The sequence below is a fragment of the Perca fluviatilis genome, chromosome 14 (assembly GCF_010015445.1).
Source record: "Perca fluviatilis chromosome 14, GENO_Pfluv_1.0, whole genome shotgun sequence".
Taxonomy (NCBI): Eukaryota; Metazoa; Chordata; class Actinopteri; order Perciformes; family Percidae; genus Perca; species Perca fluviatilis.
In genome coordinates this window covers 5,393,928-5,415,164 of record NC_053125.1, presented here as the reverse complement: position 1 = coordinate 5,415,164, position 21,237 = coordinate 5,393,928, and the positions used below count along the sequence as shown (strand labels likewise).

Here is a 21,237-nt window from a genome sequence, read left to right as displayed (position 1 = left end):
GGGGCTGTCTTGGTTGACACGCCTCTTCAACATTGCGTGGAAGTCTGGGACAGTGCCAAAGGAGTGGCAGGCCGGGGTGGTGGTTCCCCTTTTCAAAAAGGTGGACCAGAGGGTGTGTGCCAATTACAGGGGCATCACACTTCTCAGCCTCCCTGGTAAAGTTTACTCCAAGGTGCTGGAAAGGAGGGTTTGGCCGAAAATCAAACCTCAGATTGAAGAGGTGTATTCCGTCCTGGTCGTGGAACAACGGACCAAATCTTCACTCTTTCAAGGATCCTGGAGGGAGCCTGGGAGTATGCCCATCCGGTCTACGTGTGTTTCGTGGATTTGGAGAAGGCGTATGACCTGGTCCCCCGGGAGATACTGTGGGAGGTACTGCGGGAGTATGGGGTGAGGGGGTCTCTTCTCAGGGCCATCAAATCTCTGTACGGCCAAAGTGAGAGCTGTGTCCGGGTTCTCGGCAGTAAGTTGGACTCGTTTCAAGTGAGGGTTGGCCTCCGCCAGAGCTGCGCTTTGTCACCAATCCTGTTTGTAATATTTATGGACAGGATATCAAGGCATAGTCGGGGTTGGAGGGGTTGCAGTTCGGTGGGCTGGGGATCTCATCGCTGCTCTTTGCAAATGATGTGGTCCTGATGGCATCATTGGCCTGTGACCTTCAGCACTCACTGGATCGGTTCGCAGCCTCTAAATCTGAGGCCGTGGTTCTCAGCAGGAAACCGATGGAGTGACTACTTCAGGTAGGGAATGAGTCCTTACCCCAAGTGAAGGAGTTCGAATACCTTGGGGTCTTGTTCGCGATTGAGGGGACAATGGAGCGGGAGATTGGTCGGAGAATCGGCGCAGCAGGTGCGGTATTACATTCAATTTATCGCACCGTTGTGACGAAAAGAGAGCTGAGCCAGAAGGCAAAGCTCTCAATCTACCGGTCAGTTTTCGTTCCTACCCTCACCTATGGTCATGAAGGCTGGGTCATGACCGAAAGAATGAGATCCAGGGTACAAGCGGCCGAAATGGGTTTCCTCAGGGGGGTGGCTGGCGTCTCCCTTAGAGATTGGGTGAGAAGCTCAGTCATCCGTGAGGAGCTCGGAGTAGAGCCACTGCTCCTTCGCATCGAAAGGAGCCAGTTGAGGTGGTTCGGGCATCTGGTAAGGATGCCCCCTGGGCGCCTCCCTAGGGAGGTGTTCCAGGCACGTCCAGCTGGGAGGAGGCCTCGGGGAAGACCCAGGACTAGGTGGAAGGATCCAACCTGGCCTGGGAACGCCTCGGGATCCCCCAGTCAGAGCTGGTTAATGTGGCTCGGGAAAGGGAAGTTTGGGGTCCCCTGCTGGAGCTGCTCCCCCCGCGACTCGATAACGGATAAGCGGGCGAAGATGGATGGATGGAATCTTAAAGTATATAACATTTAATATTTGGTGGCATAACCCTTGCTTGTAATAACTGCCTCAAGCCTGCGACCCATTGACATCACCAAACTGTTGCATTCTTCATTTGTGATGCTATTCCAGGCTTTTACTTCAGCTTCTTTCAGTTCTTTTTGGTTTCGGGGGGGTTTCTCCCTTCAGTCTCCTCTTCAGGAGGTGAAATGCATGCTCTATTGGGTTTAGTTCAGGTGATTGACTTGGCCAGTCTAAAACCTTCCACTTTTTTCCCCCTGATGAAGTCCTTTCTTTTGTTGGCAGTGTGCTTTGGGTCATTGTCCTGCTGCATGATAAACTTCCTCCCGATAAGTTTAAATTAATTTCTCTGTAAATTGGCAGACAAAATGTTTCTGTACACTTCTGAATTCATTCTGCTGCTACCATCATCATTTACATCATCAATAAATATGAATGAGCCTGTTCCAGAAGCAGCCATGCACGCCCAAGCCATGACATTACCTCCACTATGCTTCACAGATGAGCTTGTATGCTTCGGATCATAAGCAGTTCCCTTTCTTTCTCCACACATTGGCCTTTCCATCACTTTGGTAGAGATTAATCTTGGTCTCATCAGTCCATAAGAATGTGTTCCAGAACTTTTGCGGCTCATCTCTGTACTTCTTTGCAAATTCCAATCTGGCCTTCTGATTCTTACTGCTGATGAGTGGTTTGCATCTTGTGGTATGGCCTCTATATTTCTGCTCTCTAAGTCTTCTTTGAACAGTGGATTGGGATACCTTCACCCCTGCACTGTGGAGGTCGTTGGTTATGTCACTTACTGATGTTTTTGGGGTTTTCACAATATTTCTGTCATCAACTACTGTTGTTTTCCTTGGCCGACCAGGGATATATTTTTCTGATTTGTTTATTTCTATGTTGTCCTTATTTTGTGTTTCACTTATAATGTGGGATTTCCTCGGCTTAACATGCTCTGTCGTGTGACTTTACCGGTTTATACCAATCACGTGACTTCTTACCCATGCATATTGACCATGTAAACACACTATTTGAGAGTAATAGCAAACAAAGTCTTAATGTGAAATGAAAATACATTGGTATATAAATTGTCTTGCTTTTACTGTCATAAAACAAACATATGTTAAAGACAATTGTTTAACTTTTGTCTTCAATTATCGAACTAATGAATTGTTTGTCATTGTGACATGAATTTTCAATGCTACGTTATTATTATCATTATTTTCATAAGATTAAGTGTATTGTCCAGCAGAGGGCAGCATAGAACTGCCAAATATAAAATGCAAAGCAATGCTATTAGTTTTCATAAAGATGTAAAAGGGAGATTATTTTTGTCTTCTGATTTGTTCATGTCCAAATGAAAAACACAATACACTTTCTTTTTTTTGAAAGTCTGTTTAGGCTAGGCTAGGCAAGGCAGCTTTATTTGTAGAGCACATTTCAGCAACAGGGCAATTCAAAGTGCTTTACATGAAACATTAAAGAGCAGTTAGAAAACAATTTAAAACAATTTAAAAACATTAATAAACAAATTAAAAACATTAAAAGACAAGAATAAAATTGATAGTGCAGTATAAGAATAAAAGTTACAGTGCAGTATAAGAAATTAAAGTTAATAAAATAAATTATTTTTTTAGCTTAGATTTAAAAGAACTGAGAGTTGCAGCGGACCTACAGGTTTCTGGGAGTTTGTTCCAAATATGTGGAGCATAAAAACTGAATGCTGCTTCCCCCTGTTTAGTTCTGACTCTGGGGACAACAAGTAGACTTGTCCCAGACGACCTGAGAGGTCTGGGTGGGTCATAATGTAGTAGCAGATTGTAATGGGAAAAATTACATTTAAGCATAATTCCTTATATTTTTATGTTTTATTTCTACTTTAATTCTCTCACATTATTGAAAGACAGTTTATCTCAGTTTCTGCTTAAACTGCTGAGGTGTCCAGTCTGGAACATAATGTGAGCAATGTTTGTCTGAGCAGATAAGGGTACAAGGTCACCCTAAAACTTTCTAGTTTTCCCATGCCAGTTAAGATGTAACTGGGGGGTGAAAGTCGTACAGGGAGGAGGAGGCGAAATGTATTATGAAAAAAAAAGTATTATGTTTAAACAGTATACTGACATATTTATGTTTTTTGCAGTGGCGGTTCTAGACCATTTCAAATAGAGGGGCCAGGCTGGGGCCACATGCGATTTTAGGGGTACCAAATATATTAAGTGGTAGTTACCACCATCCCTCCAAAGGTTTTGTTCACAAAACAAAAGACTAGCGATACACATAACAATAAACACAAGAATACTCATTCAGTGTTAACCTACATTTTATTTATCACTGCATAATAATATACCCCCTTTGGGGATAAAAGGTGGGGCTAATATTGGTGTTTGGTGTTTTCAACCCCCAACGTCATCTTCCAGGCAGCGCTGTTTGGAAAGCACTAGGATTAGTCAATGGTTAGGGTTTCTTATTTGATGTTAATGCCTATTAAATAGTAGCACTTATTGAAATCATACACATTTTATAACATCCACCAATTGTTACTCTAGACTAGAGTCTAATTCGAAGTTTTGCCTTCAAATAACGTTTGGAGATGGTGCTCTTACTTTGAAGGCTACCGACAGGAAATGGTTTTGTTGCTAGTGGCGGAACAACTGTCAGCTTCTTAGCAGCTCTGGCAGCTCACTTCAGAAATTTCACATTTGTTCTGCTTAACCTTTTTCCCTTTTAATAATTGTCTCATCTCAGTAAAAGATGCTAAAAACAACTTGTGTGAGACACAGCAAATACGTTGAAAACACTGAAGACATGACGGTAAGTGTTCAAAACTGCTTTACGCTGCCAATAACTCCACCTTTTAGGTGCATCGGTGCTTTATTAATGGCCGTCTACAACGTTTACACCATCCTGCCCCTATGGATTTATAAATTGCAGGAGCTGAATGATGTTCACAGTGAGCCATACAGTTTTCTTTGGATTCTTATATGCTGTTATTTTCCCCAAAACCCTCAATCACCTAACATTTTAAGGACACAGTTGGTCATATATTTGTAAATTTAGATTTTTGCTTCCACGTCTAATGTTATTCAGGTGTGAAATTCATATTAATCTCCATCACTGTGAACTCTGAATTTGTGTCTGTTTGTAGACGTTTGGATGCTTTGGAATGACTGAGCTGAGCCACGGTAGCAACACCAGAGCCCTGAGGACCACAGCAACATATGACCCCTCCACCCAGGTCAGAACATGCACCACACAACACTCAAGTCAATTTTATTTATGGCCGCGTATCATCACCGAAGTTATCTCAGTGTACAGATAAAATATGAGAATACCCCTAAGAGCGATTTCTCCAGTCTGGCTGCGGGGAGGATAAACATTTTAATGGGCAGAAACTTCGAGCAGAAACTGGCTCTATGTGGGCAGCAAGGGAGAGAGAAAATATAGAACTGTGATAAAAGCAACAATAATAATAAAAGTGGCAGGGCGTCGAGTGGGACCACAGCAGCAGGTGCAGCCACAATCCAGGTAAATCTGCAAGACGAGAATACACAAGGACTCCGGGGAAGAAGCTAAGTTATTAATGGGGTACTTTCCATAAGATCATCTCTCAATGCAAATCAAACCAGCTATTAGGCTAACTAAATAAAAACCATGCCAATCTCTAGGTATGGTGAAGGGTATGTGATGATGTGGGCTATTTTAATTCCAAAGGCCAAGGGAACTGTATCAGGATGCATAGTATCCTGGATCCATGAAATAACTGGCCTTTAAAAATAAAAATCTGCCTGCCTCTATGGGAATTTAACATACGTACTTACTTATGCCCCCTGTATTTTAAGGAAGAACATTTATTTATTTATGATACATTATTTATTCACAAAGAAAATTGGTGTCCTTAAGGATTTTATAATGGATTTTTCCTCATTTTTTTAATTAAGGCATTAAGATCAATTTCCAAAAGATGATTTTTTTATTCCTCTTTTTAGTCAACTTTAGCATGGGTGTATTCACTTATGCTTAGCACTGTAAGTTTATTAAAGACAACTAAACTAAAGTAATCAGTAGTGTAATGTGGGTGTTGGATGCTATGGAAGGGTAACCGCTCACCTAACCTTAAACACAAACAAGGGCTCAGTTAAACACAATAAAACCAAACAAAACAACCCAAGTTGGATGCCAGCATGGCACCAGTCTGCCTGGAGGGAGAGTGAGACCAGACCTTATGGAATCACCCAGCTTTATAGACTCCCAGCAGGTGAGGCCAATCCCCCCACGACATGGGAGGAGCCAGTCAATCAGGCACCAACTGAAAGAGACAGACACAAGCCAAAACAGGTAGTCATATGGCCCAGGGCCATAACATATTATCCTTTGACCCTGTGCAGGGGCCTGGTCCCCAGGTTAGGAACCACTGCTTTAGACCATCACTTAGTGAAATGGCATTCTTAAAGGGAAATTTCACCGCTGGAAAGCTGAATATATCTTTTAAATTGGGTCACTAATGTGAAAAGTAAAATTGAAATTGGGGCCTTCTAGGCTGAGATAAGCCAGAAAATGTGTTTTTGGCTGATATGGATGAAAGACACCAAATCCCAGAATGCACTTGCTTTGCTGCTGTATGAGGCCACTCCCAAGCCATGCCTACCCTTTACAGACAGACAGTGAGACTATCAACTCAACAAGTGTGTTTTATTGTCATTTCAACAATATACACGAAAAAACGTTTCAACGTGACTCAAGTGGTGTTACACATTTAAAACAAGCTTTTTTGTTGTTGCCACAGCTGATACATCATCCGGACTTCTTTCAGCGGATTGATTGATAGCTGTCCTCCAGAGTGAACAAAACTGCGTCCATGGCAACGCTCTGCTTTTGCATGGCAACGGTGTGTTATCCTTAGCAGCGGTCTGTTATGTTAGGGTTAATGCCCGACGAGGTGTCCATTGTCAGGTATTAATGGACGACGGCGAGGCGTGAACTGTCCTCCGCTGCGTGTCGGACGGTTGCCTCCGCCGAAGTCCATTAATACCTGACAATGGACACCTCGAAGGGCATTAACCCGCTTTTACCATGGTCACTTGCCGAATAACAAAATTTTTTAAAACATTAGTTCATATTTTAATTAGTTTTACAATGGAAATCTAAAGTTTATCCAAACAATAACTCCGTTTCCCTGGTTACGCCTGGAACAATCATTCCCATCCATCAGGTTCTTATGCAATGCAAACGATCTCTCCACCAGGAATTAGGAAGAACCTTAGATACGACTTGCCTCCCTTAGCAACTGGAGATATTTATATAGTCCGCTCAGCTGATAGAACCCTTCAGTTTAGCTGCGAGCCAGAAAGCTGACGCTATGCTAGCAAGATCCTAAGTCAATAACATTGTGTACAGTTGGCAATCAGTAAAAATAATTTGACAGTGTGTTGAACAACAAGACAAGCTAGCTATCCAGCCATGTCATTGTCGCCAAAACAATATAACGACTTTAACGAAGAATTTGATCCGCGATGTGTAACGTAGCGCTGAAGCAGCGAGCTGAACAGTGAACGGGATGTGAGATAACGTTATTCGCTGTGAAACTGAGTCAGTCCAGAGGGCCAGTAGAACTTACTTCTTGCAGCCTGTGTGTTTTAGCGCCATCCTGTGGTGTTCAGAGGACGAGTTGGAAATAATAAATCCACATTTTTTTCTTTTGATTTAATGTACGCGATTCATATAGAACAGTAAACAGTCAGTTTCCCCGAACTCCTTTAGTAGGTGTCCTACATCACTTTTTAATGGACACCCTGCAGCCAATCAGAATAGAGTATTCACCCAGACCATGGTATAACAAGAAATAACAGACCGCATTCTACATTAGAATTCAACCAAGTCATAAAAGAAGGCTAACACATAGCTACTAGCATTAGCTCTTGGTGGGCTGTGGTATAAACATCGAGTATAAACATAGCGCATACATTGGCGGGGATGTAGCTAGAATTGTTGGCATTTTACAGTCATAAACTCCACCAGCAGTTAGCAGTTAGTTGGATACAAATCACCCCATTTCTGCAACAGGCCGTCGGGTAACACAGCCCACCTCCACTAGTAGTCTTACCCGGTGACAGAGCAGCAGACTGGATTGTCCACAGCAATATTTCCACAACAACAAAAACACAGCACAGCAGTCTCTGAACTCACGTTGGGGAGTTTCGTTGAAGTTGGATGTAGTCCAGTTTGTTTAATAATAATAATGAGCGAACACTTGCAAGCAGGATTGGTGAACAGGTGGTCGGCTTGGCGTTAGCTTTCCACCGGCACACTCGTTCAACGCTCCCCACTGATGAGGTCCGTCGCACCGGCCAGAGGTATCGAGCACCACCGCTGGTCTCCATGCAGGCAAAGCGTTTGCCGGTGTGTCGTGTATTGCGTCTGTAATAAAGTGGTCTGCATATTCTCCGATGTGTACCAATGTATCCCGGTGGTACATCGCGGCGGTAGTTTGAATGCACATTATTGTTGTTCTAAAATTTCCGTCGGGATGAACAGTTTCTGCTCCTGCTGAGAAGCAAGCAAGGATTCAAGATGACTGACTTGTTTTTTCCCGGCAATCTCCGGAAAAAAAACGACAGTCCAACCCCCTATGGGCAATGCGGAAGTGGCTCCTAATACAGGCTGTAGTCTTTTTGCCTCGGAAAAGCCTCAGATGACGCAAAAATCGTCATTTTGCTTCATCTGAGGCTTTTTCCAGACCCACAATACAGAGATCTCCCCTATCATGGGGACATGAGGGAGGGAAGCACGGTCATTCAAAAATACTACCAGGTTTCTACTGATACAAAGCTTAATGCTAATCGGTGAAGTTTCCCTTAAATTTTTTTTGTTATATACAGTGCCTTGCGAAGTATTTGGCCCCTTGAACTTTTCGACCTTTTGCCACATTTCAGGCCTCAAACATAAAGATATAAAACTGTAATTTTTTGTGAAGAATCAACAACAAGTGGGACACAATCATGAAGTGGAACGAAATTTATTGGATATTTCAAACCTTTTAAACAAATAAAAAACTGAAATATTGGGCGTGCAAAATTATTCAGCCCCCTTAAGTTAATACTTTGTAGCGCCACCTTTCTGCGCACATTACAGCTGTAAGTCGCTTGGGGTATGTCTCTATCAGTTTTGCACATCGAGAGACTGACATTTTTGCCCATTCCTCCTTGCAAAACAGCTCGAGCGCAGTGAGGTTGGATGGAGAGCGTTTGTGAACAGCAGTTTTCAGTTCTTTCCACAGATTCTCGATTGATTCAGGTCTGGACTTTGACTTGGCCATTCTAACACCTGGATATGTTTATTTGTGAACCATTCCATTGTAGATTTTGCTTTATGTTTTGGATCATTGTCTTGTTGGAAGACAAATCTCCGTCCCAGTCTCAGGTCTTTTGGAGACTCCATCAGGTTTTCTTCCAGAATGGTCCTTTATTTGGCTCCATCCATCTTCCCATCAATTTTAACCATCTTCCCTGTCCCTGCTGAAGAAAAGCAGGCCCAAACCATGATGCTGCCACCACCATGTTTGACAGTGGGGATGGTGTGTTCAGGGTGATGAGCTGTGTTGCTTTTACCGAACATAACGTTTTGCATTGTTGCCAAAAAGTTCGATTTTGGTTTCATCTGACCACAGCACCTTCTTCCACATGTTTGGTGTGTCTCCCAGGTGACTTTTGGCAAACTTTAAACGACACTTTTATGGATATCTTTAAGAAATGGCTTTCTTCTTGCCACTCTTCCATAAAGGCCAGATTTGTGCAGTATACGACTGATTGTTGTCCTATGGACAGAGTCTCCCACCTCAGCTGTAGATCTCTGCAGTTCATCCAGAGTGATCATGGGCCTCTTGGCTGCATCTCTGATCAGTCTTCTCATTGTATGAGCTGAAAGTTTAGAGGGACGGCCGGGTCTTCGTAGATTTGTAGTGGTCTGATACTCCTTCCATTTCAATATTATCGCTTGCAAAGTGCTCCTTGGGATGTTTAAAGCTTGGGAAATCTTTTTGTATCCACATCCGGCTTTAAACTTCTCCACAACAGTATCTCGGACCTGCCTGGTGTGTTCCTTGTTCTTCATGATGCTCTCTGCGCTTTACACGGACCTCTGAGACTATCACAGAGCAGGTGCATTTATACGGAGACTTGATTACACAGCTGGATTCTATTTATCATCATTAGTCATTTAGGTCAACATTGGATCATTCAGAGATCCTCACTGAACTTTTGGAGAGAGTTTGCTGCACTGAAAGTAAAGGGGCTTAATAATTTTGCCGCCCACTTTTTCAGTTTTTTATTTGTTAAAAAAGTTTGAAATAGCCAATGAATTTCGTTCCACTTCATAATTGGGACCCACTTGTTGTTGATTCTTCACAAAAAATTACAGTTTTATATCTTTATGTTTGAGGCCTGAAATGTGGCAAAAGGTCAAAACGTTCAAAGGGGCGAAATACTTTCGCAAGGCACTGTAAATTACTAGAAGGTTCTTGCACACCAGACACTGGTGCTCACTTTATTAATGTTTCTGCCCTCAAACCTTCATCTGGTAAAATATTTCCTGGTAAAATGTTGCTGGTTTACTGGTCCGTCTACCTTCTAAGATTTTACAGGGTAACGTTGTGGGAATTTGTAACCATTACTATGTTTACCTTTCTACTCTGTAGGAGTTTGTGATCAACTCTCCGGACTTTGAGGCCGCCAAGTTCTGGGTGGGGAACATGGGTAAGACTGCGACCCACGCTGTGGTGTTCGCTCAGCTCTACACGCCTGACCAGGTGTGCCACGGCCTGCACTCCTTCGTTGTGGCGGTAAGACTCTGACCTTTAACCCCTGACCCAGTTACAGCTGGTTACATTATCAGGAAATGTTATCTGATGTGATGTCACACAGCTGCATCTCAGAAAACTCATTATTACCCAAGTTTTCAACTCTGAATGTTGTTCCATCTCTGGAGGTGCAGTGTGACACTGAAACATACAATGTAATTTGGTACTGCATGAAGTTTGGTTATGCATGAAGTGTGGGAATGGTGGGAGTGGGAAGATTGTTTTGAGTTTTTGAGTAAACAACAAGGTACAACAATCTGAAAATTGCTGATTATAATTTCACCAACAGTAATTCTGGATTGCCTCCACCAAACAAGTAAATAGGAAATCTGAACACTGCGTGCCAAAACAGCAGTATGCACGCAAGCGTGAACCACTAGTGTTCTTCTTACTGTGTATCTTTTACTGTCGATGGTATCTGCCACTGCAACAAATTTCTCCCTGAGACCAGAGTTCATGTTCAGAGTGTATGGCTGCAGCCTGGAGACCTCCTGTCTCATACCTCCCGTCTCATGCGTGTCCAACAGTAAATTCAGATGTTCAATTCAATTTTATTTTATTTATAGTCTCAAATCATAACACGAGTTATCTCGAGACACTTTACAGATAGAGTAGGTCTAGACCACACAAAGCCCCAACAATTACAATAAGTCCCTCAAGAGCAAGCAGTGCGACCAGTGCGACAGTGGCGAGGAAAAACTCCCTCTTGGGAAGAAACCTCAGACAGACCCAGGCTCTTGGTAGGAGGTGTCTGACGGTGCCGGTTGGGGGTGTGATGAACAGTGGCGATAATAGTCACATTAATAACGGAACAGCGACTTCAAATGGTAGTCGTAGTAGTTCATGTCATATCAGGGCGCTGCAGGGCGTTACAGGATGTAGCGTGGCCCAGCAGAGCATGGATGGACGTAGCAGGAAGCAGCAGGGTTCAGCAGGACGCAGCATGACATTGCAGGGCACTGCTGAGCTCAGCAGGGAGTGCAGCAGGACCACGGCGACAGCTGGAACCAGGATCTTGGTGCCAACGTCCTCCAAGGAAATACGCTGGGGGAAAAAACATAAGGACTCCGGGGAGTAAACTCCCCAGAAGCTAGGATTAATAACAAGCATTTCTGGGACGGGATACACACAAATGGTAATAGAGAGGGAGAGGAGAGAGCAGCTCAGTGTGTCTGCTTCCCTCTACTTTGTTAAATATTATTAATCTAACAATTATGAAGAGAAGCAGGTGGGCCAGTTAGGTGGACACTGCAACTCCTCACTCCCTAACTATAAGCTTTATCAAATAGAAGAATTTTAAGTTCAGAATACGAAATTGTGTATTTTCTAAATGAAGTCACGGTTAAGTTAGTCAGCATGATGCAATTAATTGAACGCCGTTTAAACTCTTAAATTAACGATAGCCATACATAGCCTATAGTTGGCACATTTGTGGATTTTAATGTTGTTTCCCTGATGTTAACGTTTGTTGTTTATTTGATGAAACCTGTGATGACTTTACATGTTTTTTAATTAATGCTTTATTAGCAGTCAACAGTCAAAAAAAGAACCAGCGTAACATTAAAAATGTATGCCAAGTGCAAAAAAGCGCACGCGCGCAGAGGTGCGGACGGAGTAAATTAAGTCAGAGTGAGTCACGGCAATACCGATAAAGTGGTTTCAAGTGTGGTTACAGTTTTTCAAAATTTCACACAGACACCTTTCACTGTGATATCATATTAATGGCGAGACAAAAGCGGTCGCAGTGCTGTTGACGTACACAGTGGTTTCTGTGCCCTTATGACTGACTGACAGGCTGAGGTTGTAAGGCAAGGCTACTTTACTTCTACAGCACCTTTCAGCAACAAGGCAATTCAGTTACATTCCTTTGCACTTCAGTTAGTTCTCCTTTGACAACAGGCAGTCACCAAATTTATTGTTAAAGGTTTGTGTCATTATGCAGTTATGGATTTAAAATTTGACAACCAAATTAGGATTAATATAAAGTATTGGTTAACCTCCTTTCTGTAATCATAAAACATTTAAAACTGCATCAGCATTTAACGTTGATGTTTGTTTAGCTATATTACATGAGAGGGTTTAATTTCCAAGTCCGAAAGGCGCATCACTGAAGTGTAGGCCTCCTCAAGTGTAATTTTGTTATTATACAACAACGGTTGCCAACAAAATAAGTGATAATGAATCTGTATTCATATTGTGGAGCAAAGCAAGAAGAAGTGCTAGATAGCTCAATAAGAGTTTATGTTTCGGAATAAAAAATGAAATTGAATATTCAAAATTAGTGGCGGTGTATTTTGATTTTCTGAATTTTCATTTTACTCTATGTGCCTATAGGGGTTGGCCGGAGATGGCAGGGGTTGGTGGCAATGTAAGTATCTGGATACTTGCCGGGGGGCGGGAGGCTTCGATTACCTCTTGTTTTTTTTCTTTTCTTTTTTTAATATATTTTATCCCTCCCTCCAACCCCCCACCCTCTTTTTTGACCATACATGTGTTTGCATCCCTGTACTGTAATCACTAACCATTGTGCTGCAGCTGAGAGATCCCAAGACCCTGCTAGCTCTGCCTGGTGTACTGGTTGGAGACATGGGCAAGAAGCTGGGGCAGAATGGACTGGATAACGGGTAGGTGACCGATACGACTTAATAAATTAGTAAAAAAAACAGACACACGGCATTACTATAATTTCAACTAAACTAAACCAAAGATCATTTCTCTGTCTCTCTCTCTTCAGGTTTGCTTTGTTTCATAATGTGAGGATCCCTCGGGAGAATCTGCTGAATAAGACGGGAGATGTTACTCCTGATGGCCGCTACGTTACACCATTTAAGGTTAGTTAGATTTCCACTGGTGGAAAGCGCTCAATAGGCATTACAAGGAACCAATGAAAGTTAAATTACAGCTGCACTACTCAATATTGTTGTGCACTTCACAACACGGAAGCTCCTGATGAGTAGATGAGTAGGCACATGGCTTAATACATGAAGGAGGCCCAGAAAAGAATTGATGGGCTGAACACCAGCTACTGGTCAGTGGAGCAGTCACTCAACACTGGGGTGTTTCGTTTGCAGTTTTGCGATGGCGCTGTGAGAGATTTCTTATGTTTCTCCATTGTTACGTTCTTCTCCTTCAGGACCCCAACAAGCGTTTCGGGGAGTCTCTGGGTGCCCTGTCAGGTGGCAGGGTGTCCATCACCAAGATGGCTTTGGTCAACCTGAAGCTTGCTCTGACTATCGCCATCCGCTTCTCAGCCACCAGGAGACAGTTTGGACCCAAAAACACAGAGGAGATTCCTGTTTTGGAGTACCAGTTACAGGTCAGGATGGAGGGAGGGAGTGGATTTAAAAGCAGATTTACCTAATCATATCACAGACTACCTTATCAAAGTAACAGGAGGTATCTAAAGCCACAACAACACTTAATGCTTTATGCTATTTGTGTACATATCCTTTAATAATGGGGGTGCACATTTTTACACAAATTCCTTGGAAATGTGTTTGTTTCAGCAATGGCGTCTGATTCCGTACCTGGCAGCAGCGTATGCTCTTGAACACTTCTCCAAATCCATCTTCATGAACTTTGTTGAGTTCCAGATTGGACAGATGATGAGGGAGAAGAGTGACAGACAAGTGAGTTAAGATGATGTGCATGTGTGTGTCTATATCCAGAGTGAGTATGCTGTATAAACTATAGTCTAATATGCCTGTGTGTATTGCAGGCAGAGATGGGCAGGGAGATCCATGCTATAGGCTGCTCCAGTAAACCACTGGGCTCATGGATTGCTCAGAGAGGGATTCAGGAGTGTAGGGAGGCCTGCGGTGGACATGGATACCTGGCCAGTAAGTCTCTCTCCCACACACACACACACACACACACACACACACACACACACACACACACACACACACCCTAAACACCTTCTCTCTCTTTCTCGTGAACCGGCGGGGTGATCTGCATAATGACAATGACCCAAACTGCACATATGAAGGAGACAACAACGGCTTTGCTGCAACAGACCGGCAACTATCTGCTCAGCTGGCTCCATGCTAAACACCGCGGTCAGTCCTCTATGCACTGAGGGATTATTACAAGCCTTTAATGTCAGATACAGCATGCAGTGGCGAGATGTAACGCTGTAGCTGCTACCAATATTCCTTCAAAAGGCTAACTTGAAAGTTGAGTTCTCCACAAGGGTTGTGCCGATTGTCAATTGTATCGCTTATCGGTGACTGACATGATGTTCTTCTGCAGTTGCTAGTGCTGATCGCCTGCCAATGTTATGGCAATTTTCGGACCGTGTAAACCAACAGTTAAGGCCCAGTTACTAGCATTCTTCACCAATCACCATCTAGCCAATTGTGATAATCCTTTACATAATTGGGGTGAACTTTGGCCATAGACTGTAAAAATAATGGACAAAGCTCAGAAGGGTCTGGAAATTGAAGCCAATGCAGAAGTGCCTCAAACCTGCATTCTATCTAATTTCCAGCAGGGGGCAACTTAACAAAAAAGTCCATTTCTATAGAAGGCTATGGGAAAATGACCCTACTTCTCACTTGATTTATTACCTAAGTAATCATTTTAATATTGAGTTTATGGTCTCAATCGCTAGTTTCAAGTCTTCTTTATTTCTCAGTCAATATTGTGTCAATTAGATCATGTACGGCAGAGCACAGGAACTCTGATCTCTAACGTTTCAGCTGCTGTGTTGTGCGGTTTCAGATGGTGTGCGCATTGAGTCTCCTCTTCACACTGTGGATTTCCTGGATGATTCCCACAAGATCCTGGAAAGCAGGTTCACAGCAAGAACAATGGAGGAGTGTATGGACTCTGCAGGTACTCCTAGAACTAAATGAGGGATTATTTCCTGAAGTCAACATGGTGTCTAAATATACCTTTAACCAGATATCTAAATATCACAGATACAATAATTCTACTGATTGCATTTCTAGAGTTGTTTCTCAGTTTAACATAGTGAGTGTACTCCTTGTTCATCATATCAGTGCCACTGGCAGCCTATAAGTGGCTGGTGTGTTTCCTGCTGGAAGAGAGCCAGAAGAGGCTGGAGCAGGAGATGGCCTCGGGAAAGGAGGAGTTTGAGGCCCGTAACAACAGCCAGGTAAGACACACACACACACACACACACACACACACACACACACACACACACAGAGCCTTTATGGATACGCTCAGCTATGCCCATACCTCAAGCTAAAAATAAAACTCTTGTTCTGAGTTATTAAAAAAATTGGCAGGAGTTATAGTAATGAGTAGTGATGAAGTTTATAGCAGAAAAAAAAACTATACTATTAATGTGTATGTGTGTGTGTGTGTTTAGGTCTACTACTGTCGCTCCCTGGCCATGGCCTACATAGAACACAACTGTCTCCAGAGGTTTCATGAGCTGACTACTGATACGGACACACCAGCTGGTCTCAGACCTGTACTCAGCAAGCTGTGTGCCCTGTATGGGCTGTGGAGCCTCAGCAACCACATGGCCACACTCTACCAGGGTGTGTACTGTACTCTATATACTATATGCATCAATCTAGATAACACATTCCATTGTATTGCTATTTGTAACACAGTTGTATTACTGCACAGGTAATTACTGGAGTGGAAGGAAGCCCACAGACTTGGTCCAGATGGCCATTCTCACTCTCTGCTCCCAGGTACAGAAACATTCCATCTATTCCATGCGTAAGGGTTAATTACCTTATTACCTGATAATGGACACCTCGATTTTTAAGACCGTAAATTTATATTTTACGCATTTTGCAATCCAAATCTTAAGTTTTTTCAAACAATAACTCCCTGGTAATTTAAGGGTTTGAAAAATCATTCTCATCCCTTAAGGTTTTTATGCAATGATAACGATCACTGCTCCAGTAAATAGGACTGAATAGTAGGTGTCCTATATCACTTGTATTAAAATATATTAAATGAATATTAAATGTATTAAAATATAAATTAATGGTTTAAAAAAAAATGTAATTTGGCAAGTGACCATGATATAAGCGGGTTAATGCTCTTGGAGGTGTCCCGTAATGGACTTTGCGGCGCGTCGGCCGGTTCTGACCTCGCCATCGTCCATTAATTCCTGATAATGAACATCTCGTCAGGCCTTAACCCTTACTTAATGGACACCCTGCAGCCATGGTATAATATTGGATAGTGTTTATTGTTATGAGGTCCCTTCCTTGTTTCTGTCCATACTGTCTTCATTAAGCTGAATGATGAAGTCATGATGCTGCCCCCCAACTGACTTTAAGCTCAACCTGACCTGCTCTGTCTGTGTGTCTCCTCCAGCTGAAGGATGATGCAGTAGCATTGGTGGATGTTTTGGCACCTACTGATTTCATTCTCAACTCACCTATTGGCAATGCTGATGGACAGGTAAAGACATACACGCACTTAAAGCTTATTTATACCTCAGTATGTTGATGTATGCCCATAAATAATGAAAGAATTGTCATGTCGTACCAACACATTTAGTTATAAGATTAATATGTGAGTGTAACTTTTGATTATTTTTTGAGGAAAATAGTACAATACACATTGTTCAGTCTACAACCTCAACAGAAAGGAAAAAGTGGGGTTTTGTTAAGGATTTGTCTAGCCTGGTGTAAATATCCTTTAGGCAGTGTAGGGCAATCCCTGTTGTGAGTTTAGCCGATCAAACCACTCTCTGCAGGGCCAGTCTGTTTGGTGCTGTTTCCGTAGGTTGTAGGTTGATTGGTTGGTCGGTTGTTGCCATGTCACCAGCGGGTCAGGTCCTCTACTTCTTTCAAGTAGGCCTTTTCATTGTTGTTTATGATCAGGCCCACCACAGCTGTGTCGTCAGCAAACTTGATGATATGGTGTTGGAGTTGAAAGGGACTACACAGTTGTGTGTGTACTGGGAGTACAGCAGGGGACCAAAAATACAGCCCTGGGGTGCTCCGGTGTTAAGAATTAAGGGTGGAAGAGGTGCGTCCGCCCACAATCACCACCTGGAGTCTGCCTGTCAGAAAGTCAAGGATCAAAATGCATAGTGAGGTGTAGAGCTGGGCAATATATCGATATTATATCGATATCGTGATATGAGACTAGATATCGTCTTAGATTTTGGATATCGTAAAATCGTAATATATTAAGTGTTGTCTTTTCCTGGTTTTGAAGGCTGCATTAGAGTAAAGTGATGTAATTTTCTGAACTCGACAGACTGTTCTAGCTGTTCTATTATTTGCCTTTACACACTTTGTCATTTAATCGACATTTCTGATGATTATTTATCAAAAATGTCATTGTGTAAATAATATTTTGTTAAAGCACCAATTGTCAATCCTACAATATCGTCGCAATATCGATATCGAGGTATTTGGTCAAGAATATCGTGATATTTGATTTTCTCCATATCGCCCAGCCCTAGTGAGGTGTTTAATCCCAGGTCCTTGAGCTTTGTTTACGGTCCTGCAGGGAAAAATTGTGTTATACGCTGATCTGTAGTCAATGAACATCAATCACATTAATTTCTTCTTCATTTCTTTTCAAATTGAGATAGGGTAGTGGGGAGGATGTGTGCTGTGCTGTCTTCCGTTGATCAAATGTGACGGTAGGCAAACTGTAATGGGTCCACGGTGCTAGTAAAGAGCAGATGTGATCATTTACCAGCTGTTCAAAGCATTCAATGACTACAGGTGATCGTCACTGGGCGGTTGTCATTCAGGCAGTCTGGTCTTGTTTTCTTGGGCACAGGAATGATGGTGGACTTATTAAAGCACGTGGGTATGACAGATTCAGCCAGTGACAGGTTGAATATTATTGTGAACACCGGTGCTAGTTGGTCAGCACGCAATCTGAAGACTCACCAACTGTTATTGTCAGGTCCTGCTGCTTTCTTGGTGTTCACATGCTTGAATGCCCTCCTGACGTCATGCTTAGAAAAGGATATGGGTGTTTGAGGTGCACCCACCCATCCATCAACCTCTGCTTCAGACGTTTTTGCTTGTTGGCTGCCGATCAGCATACAATGTGTTTAGCTCACTTTCTATAGCATCAGCACTTGACAAGAAGGAGGAGGTGGGTTTGTAATCTGTCATAGTTCTTAGACCTTGCCACATGGGTCTGGAGTTGCTCTCCTGAAATTGTAGTTCCACTTTCTTCCCTTAATAAAAATAGGTACCATAAAAAGGAAAAACTTTCTTTAACAATGAGCACATCTTCTCCTTGTTTCTCCCTCATGTAGCTTTACAAGAACCTGTGGTCGACAGTGATGCAGGGCAGCCAGGTGCTGGAACGGCCTTCCTGGTGGAAAGAGTTGTGCTCAGACAAGCCGGTGGTCGGATCCCTCTGTCCAAAACTCTAGAACCCACTCAACAACCTCACTTTACCACATTCTAACTAAGTGCAATCTAAAATGTAATGTCCATACACACAACCTATTGCCAAAAAAGTGTCCAAAATCTTATAAGTGTTTATTATGAAACGCTGGAGTCCTGTGCACTCTTAAGAACTCTGGATGAGCTAAAGAACTCTTGATTCAAAATCAAAAAGACCTCAAAACAGTTACACTGATAGACACAATTATCACAATCCCTTCATAAACACACATAGAAGCCTTGGACCTGCTCACCAGCACATTCTCTAAAACCCTGCATTTAAATGTCGTGGCCACCACATCAGATAGGATTGTAAACAGGACCTGCCAAAGCTTTTTTTTTGTGAATTACATTTCACGTCCTCAGAATGGTGTAGTTCCTCTGTCTCCAAAAACAGAGACATTCTGTGCCACTCAAATCATTCCACTTTAAACTGTATCAACAAAAAGAAGAAATGTGACTGTCCTGTCATTGGCTGACAGTGGCGCTTACCGGCACAGAGCAGATTTGACCCAACACAAGAACTCACTAATACACAACTCTTGCTAATTTCTCTTAAATGAGCTACTCAACAGACATGAAGCAGAGAAAATTTCACAGCTAACCGTTTACAGCTGAAGCTGGTAGAGCAGCCTAAAAGGTCCCAGATTGTAATAGGTGGAATTTCAGTGTCTTTTTTATTTTTATTATAAAGCAGTTGAAGGTGCTATATAAATACTGTCAGTATCAAAACACTCAATCCACAGAGAAATGCACACAGCCTGTATTCAGAAACTGTATATACAAGTATACAGACGGATAGTATGAGAAAAATAATGTGTTGTTTGAACATTAAAGCATTTCCAAGTATGAACCTGAAAATGAGCATAATATGGCACCTTTCAAAAGCCTACTTGCAAATGTCAACATTGTACCATTAGAGGCTAAATGATGTGCTCCTTATTCTTCAACACTGTCTGGCCTGAGCTTGTAAGCTAAACTTAGCAGCATACATGTATTAAGAAAAAGGAATACTGTTTCAAGATGGCAACCTATTCATCAATGTACTACTACTACTACTACTACTACTACTACTACTACTACTAACAACTGGGCATATGCGCCGAAAGTCTTCCAGATTTCCTTAGGCTTCCGTGTTATTTTCTTCGTCATTTCAGTAATTACATAATATTAATAATACATTTTAGAATACACTTCTAGGTAACACAATGTAACTTTTAAAGTGTTAACATAATTATTATATGTGATAAATGAAGGGTCAATATGATTTTGAGCTTGTGTAATGATTAAAAATAAGCCTTTGGTTGTATATAACATATATATTTATATATGTAATATTCAAGTTTTAGAGAAGGTGTAAGATTTGAAGTCGTAGAAAAACATTTACGAAACTCAAATCTCACTTAACCCTTTATTAGGCAAAAATCACACATGATGATTGTCTCAACAAGCAACCTCATAATTAGAGTAGACATCTAGATGTTATTCTTTTAGATTTATTGTATTTCATAGTTGAATGATGTGAAATGTATCTTATGGGATGTAATATTCTAATGAATGTGAAAATTGTGTGGATGTCAAGTTTCATATGACCCTGTAAAGAATGATCACTGTCCTTGTAAACACAATACAAATAAATACATTTTCCATACAGATTGTTGAAAAGCGGAAACAACCTTTTTTTCTTGGATATCATTACCAAAAATAGAAATCTGTGACTTATTTGCAACAGTTTACTGGCTGACACTCCCCCATCATGTCACACCTATGCCTCCTTTACAGACAAATTCAAAAATATTCAACAAACGCTCAGTATCTGCGTATAAGGTGAGGGGTCCATGTCATTCCCTCTTAAAAAAATTCTATCTGCATGACACAATGGGTCGATTGTGTTAATTGTTTAGACTTGGATGAAGATCCAAACTGTTGGAAATGTAAGACAGAGAATGGCCATTTGGCCAAGGAAGCACACAGACTAAATACACAAGGTAACGAGGGAGAAAAGAGGGACAGGTGGCATTAGGAATGAGGAACAGGTGGAACACATCAGGGCGGGGCAGACAATCACAGAGGCAGGAAAACACACAAGGCAGGAAGTAAAACAATACATGACACAGGAAAACAACACAAAGTAAAACAGGAAACTGAAGCATTAAACGATACATAAAGATAGAACTAGAAAACCCCAAACGGAACACAGAAAGAACACTGGTAGCACATAATATGGAACATTAAAGTGAAATAACTCCACAGAAGATTTCAAATGCCAAATTAAACCAAATCAAAAGGGAAATACAAATACATTGTTACATATTTTTATTCTTTTCAGCTATGCATGTACTGTCATATTAAATGATAAACATATGTTAAAAGGCAATTGTTTAACTTTCTGTCTTTAATAACTGAATGAATGTGTTGGCATTGTAACATGCTACCTTATTATTATTATGTTTAAGTGTTGTCCAGCAGAGTGCAGCATAGACCTGCCAATAATAAATGCAAGGCATGCACTTTTCATGAAGAGGTGAAAGTCAGATTTTTGTCTTTTGAGATGGACATGTGTTGTTCATGCCAAAATGAAACACAATCAACTGTCCAAGAGTATACGGCATATTCTTTCTAGTTTTTT

At 41.9% G+C, this 21,237-nt stretch overlaps 1 pseudogene; it reads left to right on the top strand.

Annotated features, from left to right (window-relative positions):
- Positions 1-4,148: 4,148 nt before the first annotated feature.
- LOC120573535 lies at positions 4,149-19,352 on the top strand (annotated as a pseudogene).
- Positions 19,353-21,237: the final 1,885 nt, after the last annotated feature.